The following is an 11,777-nucleotide window of genomic DNA, read 5'->3' as shown; positions in this document are numbered from 1 at the left end:
TGGGTGACTACAGATATCAAATTCAAGTTGGCCATTTTAGGTCAGCGGTGAAGAAGCTCATCCACTGAGCAATTAAACAGTGCTGCTCCAGATAGAAACATTAATAACCCAGATATCAAAGTCAGAGCAGCTTGGGGAGATAAAACAAAAAACTCAGGAGAGGTGAGAAAGCAAGTATTTTGGCAAGCTGCTGTAAATGATAAGAGACCAGAGTTAAAATTAGTTAGATGGAATAGAGATTAAAGGCTTAGTGGTCGTAGGAGCAGATGTCACAACTTCATATGATTTCTGGAATCAGCTTGGCCACTTCAAAGCATATCTACACAGCTCCTAGGAATTGGGATATTGTCTCAGGCAAAACAAAATCTAAAATGTATTAAATGCATAGGACCAGAAGGAAGAGGGGAAGAGGTTTTGTCTTTGTTTCAACAGGGGAAGAAAAACTATGTATTCCTTTAAAATTAATGAAGATTAGATTTGACCGTCTGAAAATCTTTACTGCAGACATGAGGGAAGAAACTAAGAAAAACAACAAAACGCGTAATAAAAATTGCTGATTCCTCTACATGGAGACAGCTCTGAGACTGGCTGAAACGTGAGAAAATGTCTCTGCACAGCCAGTAAGTCTTGTTGTCTACTGAGTCCTCAGGAACTATCATGTCATCCTTTCATATGACATGGATAAAAAATGTTTTTTCTTTATTCTTTTTTTCTTTTTCTTTTCTTCTTTTTTATTTACTTTTTATTCATAATCATAAACTTAACTCTGCAATCCAGTTAGACTTGGAGGGGAACAGGAAAAAAATATGGAACCCAGAGAACTTCAGTGAGAGCGGAGATCACAGGGTACTTCGAGCAAATGGGATGGGGTGCGCTCCTGAGCTACAGAAGGAAGGGTCTGGTGGGTAAGATGCCTGAAAGTCAAAAGAATTAGAGTCGTCCACAGTCGGAAATTGTCATCTTCTTGCTGGTCTTGCCATTCCTGGACCCAAAACCCTCCATGGCTTCCACAATGTTCATGCCTTCTTTCACCTTCCCAAAGACCACAAGCTTGCCATCCAGCCACTCGGTCTTAGCAGTGCAGATAAAGAGCTGACCATTTGTGTTTTGGTCCAGCATTCGCCATGGACAAGATGCTAGGACCTGTGTACTTCAGGTGAAGTTCTCCTCCTCAAATTTCTCCCCGTAGATGGACCTGCTGCCAGTGCCATTACGGAGCATGAAGTCACCATCCTGGCACATGAATCCTGGAATAATTCTGTGAAAGGAGGAACCCTTATATCCAAATCCTGTCTCTCTGGTGCTCAGAGCATGAAAGTTTTCTGCTGTCTTTGGAACTTTGTCTTCAAACAGCTTGAAGGAGATATGGCCCAAGGGTTGGCCATCGGCCTCAATGTTAAAGAACACGGTGGGTTTGTGGGGTTGACCATGGCCGCAGCAAAAGGCAACAGGAGACAGCAGTGTCTGCAAAGCACATGGATGGAAATTTTTATCACACTTTGGTTACACAGTCTAAACTGACTATAAAGAAAGACAGATGTCTTTCACCTGGTCAGACAAAGAGCAGAGAGTCATCTTTAGCTGAATTGTGCACATTGCACAATCCACACAAGTGTTAATGCAAAAATGTATATTGCCTTTAAAAGTTCATGTGTTTAAAGAGGACCAGACACCAAAGGAAAAAAAAAAAACAAAAAACAAACAAACAAAAAAAAAAAAAACAAAAAACGAAACAAACAAGTAGCCTAGGTGATTCAGCCTTAGGTTGACTACAAATTGTTAATGGTCATGGTCTAGGGAGGAAACAAAAGAAAGGAGGTTAGATTCAGGGCTCTCTTTCTCTCTCTCTCTCTCTCTCTCTTTTTTTTCTTTCCTCTATCCTTATTCCTGCCAATTTGGTGTTAAGGGGAAAATGGGAAAGAAGAGATGAAAAGAAAAAAGGAAGGATGTAGGAGTGATAGGATAAAAGGGTATGTTATTGAATCTACTTTTTAAACTAAAAAGCATTCAACAAGCCAAAAATTTTACCTTGGTTTGGGTCTTTGTATATTGATACAAATGTAAGGTTACTTTTGTTACCACAGACTGTACATACGTTTCAACTCTTGTATAAGGTATAGTACCTATGGGACTCACCCAAAGATGCAATGTGACGTTCTCGTCCGTTTGTAAATCTGCCATTACAATCTGTTCAGGATAATTAAAATAGGAAAGTTACTAGTCACTCAAACTAATGGTCATTTTTAGTGACTAGTTAATCACAGAAATAAGCTTTATTTGGCCTCCTGTAGATGTTTTCAAAATTAATCAGCCAGTAAAAATCTAAAAACAGGCAATGTTTGCCTATTCAGATATATGTAGATAAATGGTCTTCAAAACCTCAGAATCCGGCATTTAGAGATGTTGTTGTTAATAAAAGGCTTTTGACAGTGAGACATGTCATCTCCTGGCAGCACCCCCAGCCTACACACACAAGAAGATGATGGGCATCGAAGAACTTCCAGATGGAGTTTCCTAAAAAGTGGCAAGCTAGCCACTAGGCAAGAAACTCCCATTGCCTCAACTGCAGGCGGAATACTGTCCAAACTGGACAAATGGGATGCAGGAAAGAGGATTGATGAGAGCTTTGCCAAGACAAGATAATCAGTCCTTCGTAATTCCTGCTTCACAGAAAAATCTGTCATATACTGGCCTAGAAGTCTGAAGACAATGCCCCAACATTGCAGAGGAAACTTGGGTGACTGTCCAGGCAGCCAGCTGGCTCTGCCATTTCAATAGTTTTGGAAACTGCTTGCTTTGTGTTTCCTGTCTACTCAGGTAAATATTTATCCTTCTTGAGTCTCTGATGAGGTTGAAGACTAGATTGTAATTCAGCTTAAGTTATTTAGGATTTAAGAAAATGTTTTAAGACCTAAGAAGATATTTAAGAGTTGATGAGTGCAAGTTATGATAGAAAATTATTTGAGTTCAGAACTTTGAACTCACCAAGATAGGCTAAGTAATAAAGTACTTTTCCCAGGACTGCCAAATACAAATGTACTGGAAATTGTGAATGTAATTCTTACCTGACAGTTTTCTTAATTATTCTCACTGTACATAGATTATTATTGTACGACAAAGAGGCTTTATTGGACTAAAAGGGAGAGATGTCTGGGGAAGGTTCTGTGCACTGTGTGTTCAGAGGCTGATTTCTGTGCCCAGAGATCAGGAGGCAGTCCAGATGTGGGCTTTGTCATTATTGTTGAAGAATCTCCAGTTTCAATGTTGTGTAAAAGCTGTTCTCCATCACCTCTGATTGGTTGATAAATAGCTTAACAGCCAATAGCTGGGCAGGAGAGTTGAGGTGGGACTTGCTATCCTAGAAGGAATAGAGGAAGAGTAGAAGATCACCAAGAGGAGGTCTTGATGAGAGAGTCACCATGAGGACACAGATGAACAAGGAGGTCCCATAGTGAGGCTAAAATGGCAGGTAACTGGACAGGTGCCTGGGAAACAGCCCAGACCAGAACGATTAGGTTAGAATAGATGAGCTGGGGCCTTGCTCACTGGATGCCTGACCCCTCTCCCTAGTTACACCCCCGGCCCCTGCTTCATGCTGCTGTTTCTCTGGGGAAAACCTGAGATGACTGTGGTGCAGCTCTGAAACCCACCAGCTGAGTTAGCTCGCAGCTACTCAAGTGCTTGGCTGCACAGCAGGGACTCTTATTAAAAAGCCATCCCTGTGAAATGCATTCAGCCTCGGTTCCCCCGTTCTTACCCAGTAGCTGCCTTTCTTGCTCAGAGGCAGAGTCTGTTTGGCTGTGAACAGGGGCACAACTGACAAATCAGTGTATATTTTAGAGACTGGCTCTTGGGGTGAAATATACAGTCAGTTGGCAGAGCAGTAGCCTAGCACTCACGAGGTCCTGGGTTGGATGCCGAGCATCCCATACACTGGGCCTAGTGGCACACAATGGGGAGATGCAGGCTGGAGAAAAAGAAGTTCAAGGGCATCTTTACTGTATGGGAGTTTGAGTCAGTCCCGGGTACGTGAGACCCTGTCTTGAAAACAAGCCAGGGCCTTGGAGGTGGCTCCGTGGGTAAAGGCACCTGCTGCCAAGTCAGATGACGTGAGGCTGAAGCTCACGTGGTGGAAAGAGAGTCAGCTCCACACGGTTCTTCTCTGACCTGTGTGCTGTGCTGCACATATACCCACTCACAAACACGCGCACACACACACACACACACACACACACACACACACACGTAAGAAAAGTTGAAGTCAAAACCAACAAGATGAGCTACCTCTCCATAAAAAAGAGAGGCTGTGGCAGGACCTGCATATTTCATGGTGCCGGCGTACCCGAGGTGTCTGATGTGAATAATCCCCGCGCTGAAGCTGTGCTCCTGAGAGGACAGGGCGGCCTGGTGGCCTCTAGTAAATCAGTGGCCTCGTGTCGGACAGATTACTTCCTCCACACAGCGAAGAGCTGCTTAAACATTCTGGAATCTTCTCCAAAGGAAACCGACCGACTACCCTCTCCTCTCGCCTGGGATCTGGAATTTGCTTCCCTTTGGTTGGTTTTATTGCTGGTTGGTAGCTCCGGCTGGCCTTGAACACTTGCGCAGCTTAAGAACCCCTCAAACCTGTGATCCTCCTATGGACCCCCTTGGTTGTGTTGGCAGGTTCGTGCTGCCATGCCAGACTTGGATTTGGGGACTGCATTTTGGCTTCCGCTCTTAGCCCTGTCCTACCCCTAACTCTGTGAAGTACTGCTGGCCTCTTCGCAAAGGGGTGCGGAAGGCAATCCCCCCAATAAAGGCCATCTGCACCTTCTGCAAGTCTCCAGCGTTGCGCACAAGAAACCATCAGCTTGGGAGGCATCTAGGGAGAGTTACTTGAGCTGATTGGTCTGGGTTGATGCAGAAAATGTTTTAAGACAGTGGGTGAGTGTCTTAAAATGTTTTAGGGCAGTGGGTGAGTGAGAGAAGGTGAGTGGATGGAGCCTGTTGTTTAACATCCCAGAGAGTCCCAGACTGCAGCTGATGCCTTTGATCTTTCTAAGTTCCTGCTCCGAAATCAAATGGATATGTTTCTCTCCCCTTTTTGTCAGCCTTACGCCCAGCGCGCGAGCGCCGAGAATAGCAAGATGACCAAGGACGGACTTTGCAGGTAGAGAGACATGTTGACAGACAGACTCCAGGCTGCAGATCAGGCTACAGTGACAGCATTGGTGGAGCATGAAATAAGGGTATTAAAAGTTGCCGATGAAGACTTGCATGGTCTAACAGTTCCCGAAAACCCGCATGTTGGGGCAACGCCTTATCCTGAGTCAGCTTCGCCTTTATAGGCCTGGCACCGGAACACAACAAGCAGAGGGGCCAGACCTGGAGGGCACACTCCACCCCCCACCCCCCACCCCCAGAAGCGAGGTGCAGACGGGGGCATGGCAAGCGCGCTTGAGCCGTTTTCACCATTGTCTGCTGCCTTACTGGTCATGACATGTGCGGCATCAGCCCTCGCCCCCTCATTCTTCTGGCATCCGTTAGAACAACACTTGCCAGTCCCGGGTCTGGATCTGTCTTCCAGCCTGGCTGTAACTTTCCACTTTCGTGGGGGTGTTGTGAGAATTTACAAGACTGAATTTGACAAGCTCTCTTTATCAGACACTTAGAGGAAACTGGGTTTGGCTTCAACCAAAACATGACAAGCTTTAGACAAAGATTACAGGAAGTGGCCTGAGAGATGGCCCAGAGGGTGTAAGCCTGACAGAGTTTGATCTGTAGGAAGAAAGAATTTAACCCCCCAAAAGTTGTTCTTTTGTGAGTCTGTGAGTTCGTGTACACAAGGATCTGCACACACACACACACACACAGAAGCGACTTTGGCAGCAGGTGGAGGCTACCACAGAGACCCACAACTGATGGAAAGGCACAAGTTAAGTGCTCATGGAGAGCCCCAACTGAGCTGTCTATAATATAACCCTTATTAAGCCGCAGGGAACAGTACCTCAGAGGGGGGGGATAGAAAGAGTGTAAGGGCCAGAGGACACTACTTGTTGTGAGAGAGTGTCTTCAGGACACGTCAGGGAAGCAGCGCCCGTGAGCCCTCAGTGACGTGGTTGCTGCACAGGACCACACCGGTCGACACGCCAAGGTGGATGGTGGAAATTTTCACACAGCCCCATGCTTAGAAAAAGAGCAGAAGGTTCGAGAGTTCAAGGTTGGCTTTGGTTACCCTGTCTCAGAAGAGCAAAAACAGAAACCAGGGGCTGGGCTGGAGAGATGGCTCAGAGGTTAAGAGCACTGGCTGTTCCTCCAGAAGTCCTGAGTTCAATTCCCAGCAACCACATGGTGGCTTCCAACCATTTGTAACGAGATCTGTGACTTCTTCTGGTGTGCAGGCACACATGCAGGCAGAACATCGTATACATAATAAGTAAAAATAAAATCTTTAAAAAAAAAAACAAAAAAAAAAAAACAAACCAGGGGCTGAGGAAAGAGCTGAATGACTAGTGTTTTCCTAGGACGCCCTAAGCCATGGATTCAATTCCCAATGCCAACATAAAGGGTATGTGATAGCATACCAGCACTTCGGAGCTGGGAACAGGAGGATCAGAAGCCCAAGAACAAGGGTTGAGGATGTTGCTTACTTTCTCGTGGGGTGTTTCCCTGTGCTACATAAGCTCTCAGGAAGACGGGTGGATGAGAAGTTCGAGCTCATTCTCAGCTGTAAAGTGAGTTTGAGGCCATCCTGGGATTAATGAATCTGTCTCAAACAGCAGCCAAGCTCAAGAACATTCATTGCTGTATAGCAAGTACACAAGACCCTGTTTCAAAACAAGCATTTATTTGCCCACTAAATCTGATCTAAGCTCTGTAGAAGAGGTATTTGTTGTTGTTGTTCCTCATCTAGAAAGAGTCTCAGCTCAAGAAACAGGTGTCTGTCTGTTTTCTGTGTATGAGGAGACAACCTTCCATTCCACTTCTTCCTGCCTCCATGTCCTAAGTTAGCTTGTTCCGGAATGAACAGTTTAGGCAGTGCTGGGGACTGAGCCCCAGTTTTTGTGCATGCCAGGCAGGCACCCTACAAACTGAGCTCCACCCCTCCATCCATGGGAGATATTTTAAGGAAGATGTAGAGACTTAAGTTTCTGCCTTAGGCTGCCAAATCCTTTCAGAGAGCCTTGGATTCGTCTTAGCTCTTTCTGAGTCTTGGGACAGCTAGCAACATTTCTCTCTTCCTCTGTGAAATGCAATCAGCCAAGCTTTGCACTGCGGTTGTGAGCATGAAGGAGAACCCCCCCCCAAAGTTTCAGGTACTGTGCCTACCAGGAAGCATTTGCTCCTTAGGTGGGTTCTTCCGGAAGCATTGATGGTTGCAGAGGCCAGCAGCACCAACCAGACAGCTTCTCTTAGGAGAAAACAAGCCAGGGGATTAGCCTCTAAAATAGCCAGAAGCTGGGGTGGCATGATGGCTCAGCAGGCAAAGGTGATTACTGCCAAACTCAGTGACCTGAGTTCAACTCCCAGAAGCCTCATGGTTGAAGGAAAGAAGCTACTCCCAAAGGTTGTCCTCTGAGCTCTGCATGTGCCTACACACATGCACAAATGAATGGATAAATAAATAGAAAAGAAAAAAATTTAAGTCCCATAACACTGAGATGATACAACCAAAGATAGATCTGGCAGGTTCATGTCAGACGAAGGTTGGCCTTAGAGGAACATGTTACTTGTAAAAATAAGTATGGGTTTTTCTACACCCGCTCTAGCTCCTGAATAATGACACGGAGAACTATTACATTTATTAGCAAATATTCATCTATTCTATTCCGACTATGCTGACATGGTCTACTTCCCAGAGATGTGCCTCAGTTACCTATCAGCTTAGCCTAACCCTGGCTGGTCCTGCATCATCCCTCCTCCTCACAGCAACTCCCTAATGGCACCCTCCTCATGGCAAACTCCTCACGGCCCCGTGACTCTGTGTACTGGCCACCTTCTCCCTTTCTCTCGCCTCCAACTGGGCCCTTCCTCATGGGCTTGCAAGCCCCACGTCAACTTTTCTGCCCATCTATTGGCTGTTTAGCTCTTTATAAGCCAATCAGAGATGATGGAGAACAATTTTTACACAACATTGAGACGGGAGATTCTTCAGTAGTAACGACAATGCCCCTGTCACACTGTGACTGGATCTCTGGGCACGGAAGCCAGCATCTGAATGCACAGTGCACAAAGCCGTCTCCTAACGGTTACATGTGTCAGCCTTGCATTTTCACTGAGCCTGGCCGTAGTCTCATCTCACTAGATCTATGGAGTAAGACTAATGGCAAGTTTTCACTGTAAGTGTGAACCATGCAACATTTCACACATCCAGGAAATCCAAATTCTTTTTTTTTTTTCCTCTCTGCAACTCAGATTTAGCTGGCCTTCTGGCTTTTTTTTTTTTTTTTTTTAATATGGCAATCCTCTGGGAGCTCGGTGCAGAGACCCAAGAAACCACACCTGCCTTGGGTGTGCCTGGAATGCGGTTTACACCATGGCCCTGGGGCTCAGCACACTCTGCTCTTCTAGTGGATGAACCACTGACATCTTCCTTGTATTTTTGGCTCCCGGCTTTCTCCCACCCCTTGCTTTCCTCAACCCCCTACAGCTTTTCTTGCTACATGTAGGGACTAGCTTCAGGAAAGGACTAGACAGCTGGCAAGGCAGAGGAGCAGGCTGGCTTAAAAATACACACTAGTCAGCTGGCATCTCACCCAAAGCCCCCTGGGAAATAGTGGCTGTCTTCTGGGGTCACCAACCACCCCCCACACCCTGTGTGTTTCAGGAGAACAAAAGAAGAAAGTGAAGAACTTCTGCTTGTGGGACAGGAATTTCAAAAATGAGCCTTGGGTTTGTGCTCTCGTGAGGCTGTGAGACTAGCAATCCTTCAAATAAAGGTAGAGTCATAGGGAAATTAAAGTGAGCAGATCCAGAAGATTTGGTTTAACTCAGTTATGAAGATACTGGCAAGGTGCCACGATAGCCTCAAAGAAGCAGAAGGAGAAAAGTGCAAGTTCATGGGAAGCAGTGCTGAAATGGATGAGCAAACTGACCTAAAATTGGTTTGGTGGTGTTCGGAGGCCAAACTGTGTTTCTCAAAAATTCCAGTGCGGAAGCTGCAATCCCAGGTACTTCAGAAATGTCTGTACTGGAAACTAGAATCATAAAGAAGTATTTATGTTAAGACGAGGTCAGTACGGTGAGGCCTAACCCAACCTAAGTGGGGAGATTAGGCTGCACACATCAGGAAGGTGCCGAGTGGACACCAGGAGAGGAGAGCCACTACAAGGCAAGGAGCCAGGTCTCAGCAGCCAGCCCTGATCTCAGAGGTCAAGTCTCTCTCGCTGGGGCTGATCCCTAGAGCTTTGCATAGGCTTGTACTCTACCACTGAGCCACACCCCTACCTCCTGGATTTCTGGAGTAGGCTTTAAGATTTATTTCATTTGTGCGTGTCTGTCCGCCTCCGTCTCTGCATGGGTATGTGTGCACATGTGTGTGACCAGAGAATGTCATCCACTATTTTCCTCAATCATTCTCCTCCTCCTTAGTGACTACAGGTGCATGCTATTATAGCTAGTTTTCTTTTGGTTTTCAAAGCAGTGTTTCTCTGTGTAGGTAGCCCTGGCTGTCCTGGAACTCACTCTGTAGACCAGGCTGGCCTCAAACTCAGAGATCTGCCTGCCTCTGCCTCCCTGAGTGCTGAAATTAAAAGGTTTGCTCCACCACTGCCTGGCACTAGCTGGCTTTTTATTTAGGTGCTCAGGATACAACTCAGGTCTTCCTACCAGCCATCACTATACCAAATAAGCTGTGTCCCGGGCCTTACTATCTGGCCTTTTATAGAAGAGAGCTCTGAAGCTTCTATAAAGATCATGCATTGCTTTCCGTTGAAGCACAAATATTTCCCTATAAGTGTAATGTGGTTCAAGGTCATTCAGCCTAAGAATTCCGTCTTGAGATTACATGAGGCAGTAAATTTTCAAAATTTAAAAAATATATTTTTTGAGGGCTGGCCCTACAGTCTCCAATGTCAATTAGTTCATTAAAAGGAGCATTTAAGCTACCCCTCAAAGAAAATGTCCAAAAGCATGTGGAAGGCTGGCCACATTGTCCTCTTTTTTTTTTTTTTTTCTGAGTTGTTGTAAAAAAACTTTACCTCTGACTAGAGAGTGCCTGGTCTGGATTGTGCAATCATTGTTTGGCGCAACCTTGGGTGTCAGTTGCTGTCTGTGTCCAGGGAGACTGCTGGTGTGGATTCAGAGTCTTGGTGCCCAGAACCCAGACCCATGCCCTGTGAGGGAAGGGGGTGGTCTGGGAGTGGGGACTGGCTATGGCCACAGTCAGCCCAGGCCTCTTCCTCACCCCAGTTCAGTTACGATGGGTTCCTTCTTGTTTTAAATCACACATTGATGTGTAAGAAAACGTTCCGTGTAGAAATTTGCTGAAATGGGCAAATTATAGAATTCGTGTCAATTCAGAGAGGTATAAAGATGTATTGTTTCATGTGGGACTGGGGAGCCAGCTGGCTTGGAGCAAGAGTGAGGCCAAGGCATGTCCAAACCCCGAAAATCTTGTCTTGAGACCGGCAGCAGTAGGACCACCCTTTGCAGTTCTGGGCCTGCATGTCCCAGCACACACAGCCTTATGAATTTCTACCTCCTGAATTTCAGAGTAGGCTTTGTTTTAAGATTTATTTCATTTGTGCAGGCATCTGAAATTCTTCTTCCTGCGAATAAGGCATTCCCAGCACCTTGGCTCCTGTCAACGATGCACACTCACCGTGATGGCCTCTACCCATTCCCCCTATTAAATGAGCTGTCTCTTGGAAGCTGTCTCCCAAAAGTCTGTTTCTCCAGCACTCATTGCTGCCTGAGGTCGCCGTCCCAGCCATTCCTGCCTTGCTCCCCATCCCCAGATCCACTGTCTGTGATCACAGGCTGTCACGCCATTATAGGTGGGGAAGGGGGCCAGGAACGGCAGCTTAACAGAGGGACCCTTAGAAGATTTTCTAATCTATTGCTCCCAAAGAGACACAACTCAACACACCTCCCTAAAACAAAATGGGGGCTGACACAAGGTAGGTACCAGTATCTACTGAAAGGGTGACAAATCAGAAATCTCTGTAATCTTTTCCCTAGATGATGCAAGCATTCAGCAAAGTGCATTATTTTTCTAAGATATTGAAAATTGTTATAGTAAATCTTCTAATATCTCAAGCACATTTTTCCCTTGCTTTCCTGATATGACCCTTCCATTAAGGCTTATATTGCTAAGAACAACTATTGAAGAAAAAAAAGGGCTATTTGTTTTTACTAATTAGTGTCATCATCATATTTTACTGTTCAAGACTTTATAAGAATGAAATCATATTATTCAGCTCACCCAGTGATGCATACAATACAATTATCTTTACACTGTGACTGAAGAGCTGGTCGTGGTGGTTCACATTTGTGATCCCACTACTCAGGAGGTAGGATCAAGAGGATCCGGAACTCATGGCCAGCCTACATCACATGCTGATTTTGACACAATCCTAAACAACACCTGACCTTACTTCAAATAAATGAATAATTTAACCTTCTGTGGATTGTAGCATCAAAGATTAAGAGCTCATCACTCTTTTCTATGAAAATGTTGTCCACGTCTTCTGATTTGCAAAGATATTCTAGGATCCTTCAAACAGTTCATCAAATCTGTCTTCTTGAGTGTAGGTACAGACTGCTTAGCTCTTCGATTCCCAGAGCCATCAAAA

At 45.5% G+C, this 11,777-nt stretch overlaps 1 pseudogene; it reads right to left on the bottom strand.

Moving 5' to 3' along the window:
* Nucleotides 1-930: 930 nt before the first annotated feature.
* On the bottom strand, nt 931-2,181 carry LOC110555289 (peptidyl-prolyl cis-trans isomerase A-like; annotated as a pseudogene).
* Nucleotides 2,182-11,777: the final 9,596 nt, after the last annotated feature.

Source organism: Meriones unguiculatus, chromosome 6, assembly GCF_030254825.1.
Source record: "Meriones unguiculatus strain TT.TT164.6M chromosome 6, Bangor_MerUng_6.1, whole genome shotgun sequence".
Taxonomy (NCBI): Eukaryota; Metazoa; Chordata; class Mammalia; order Rodentia; family Muridae; genus Meriones; species Meriones unguiculatus.
Note: the sequence above shows the minus strand (reverse complement) of the source record. Positions and strands in the feature narration are given on the sequence as shown.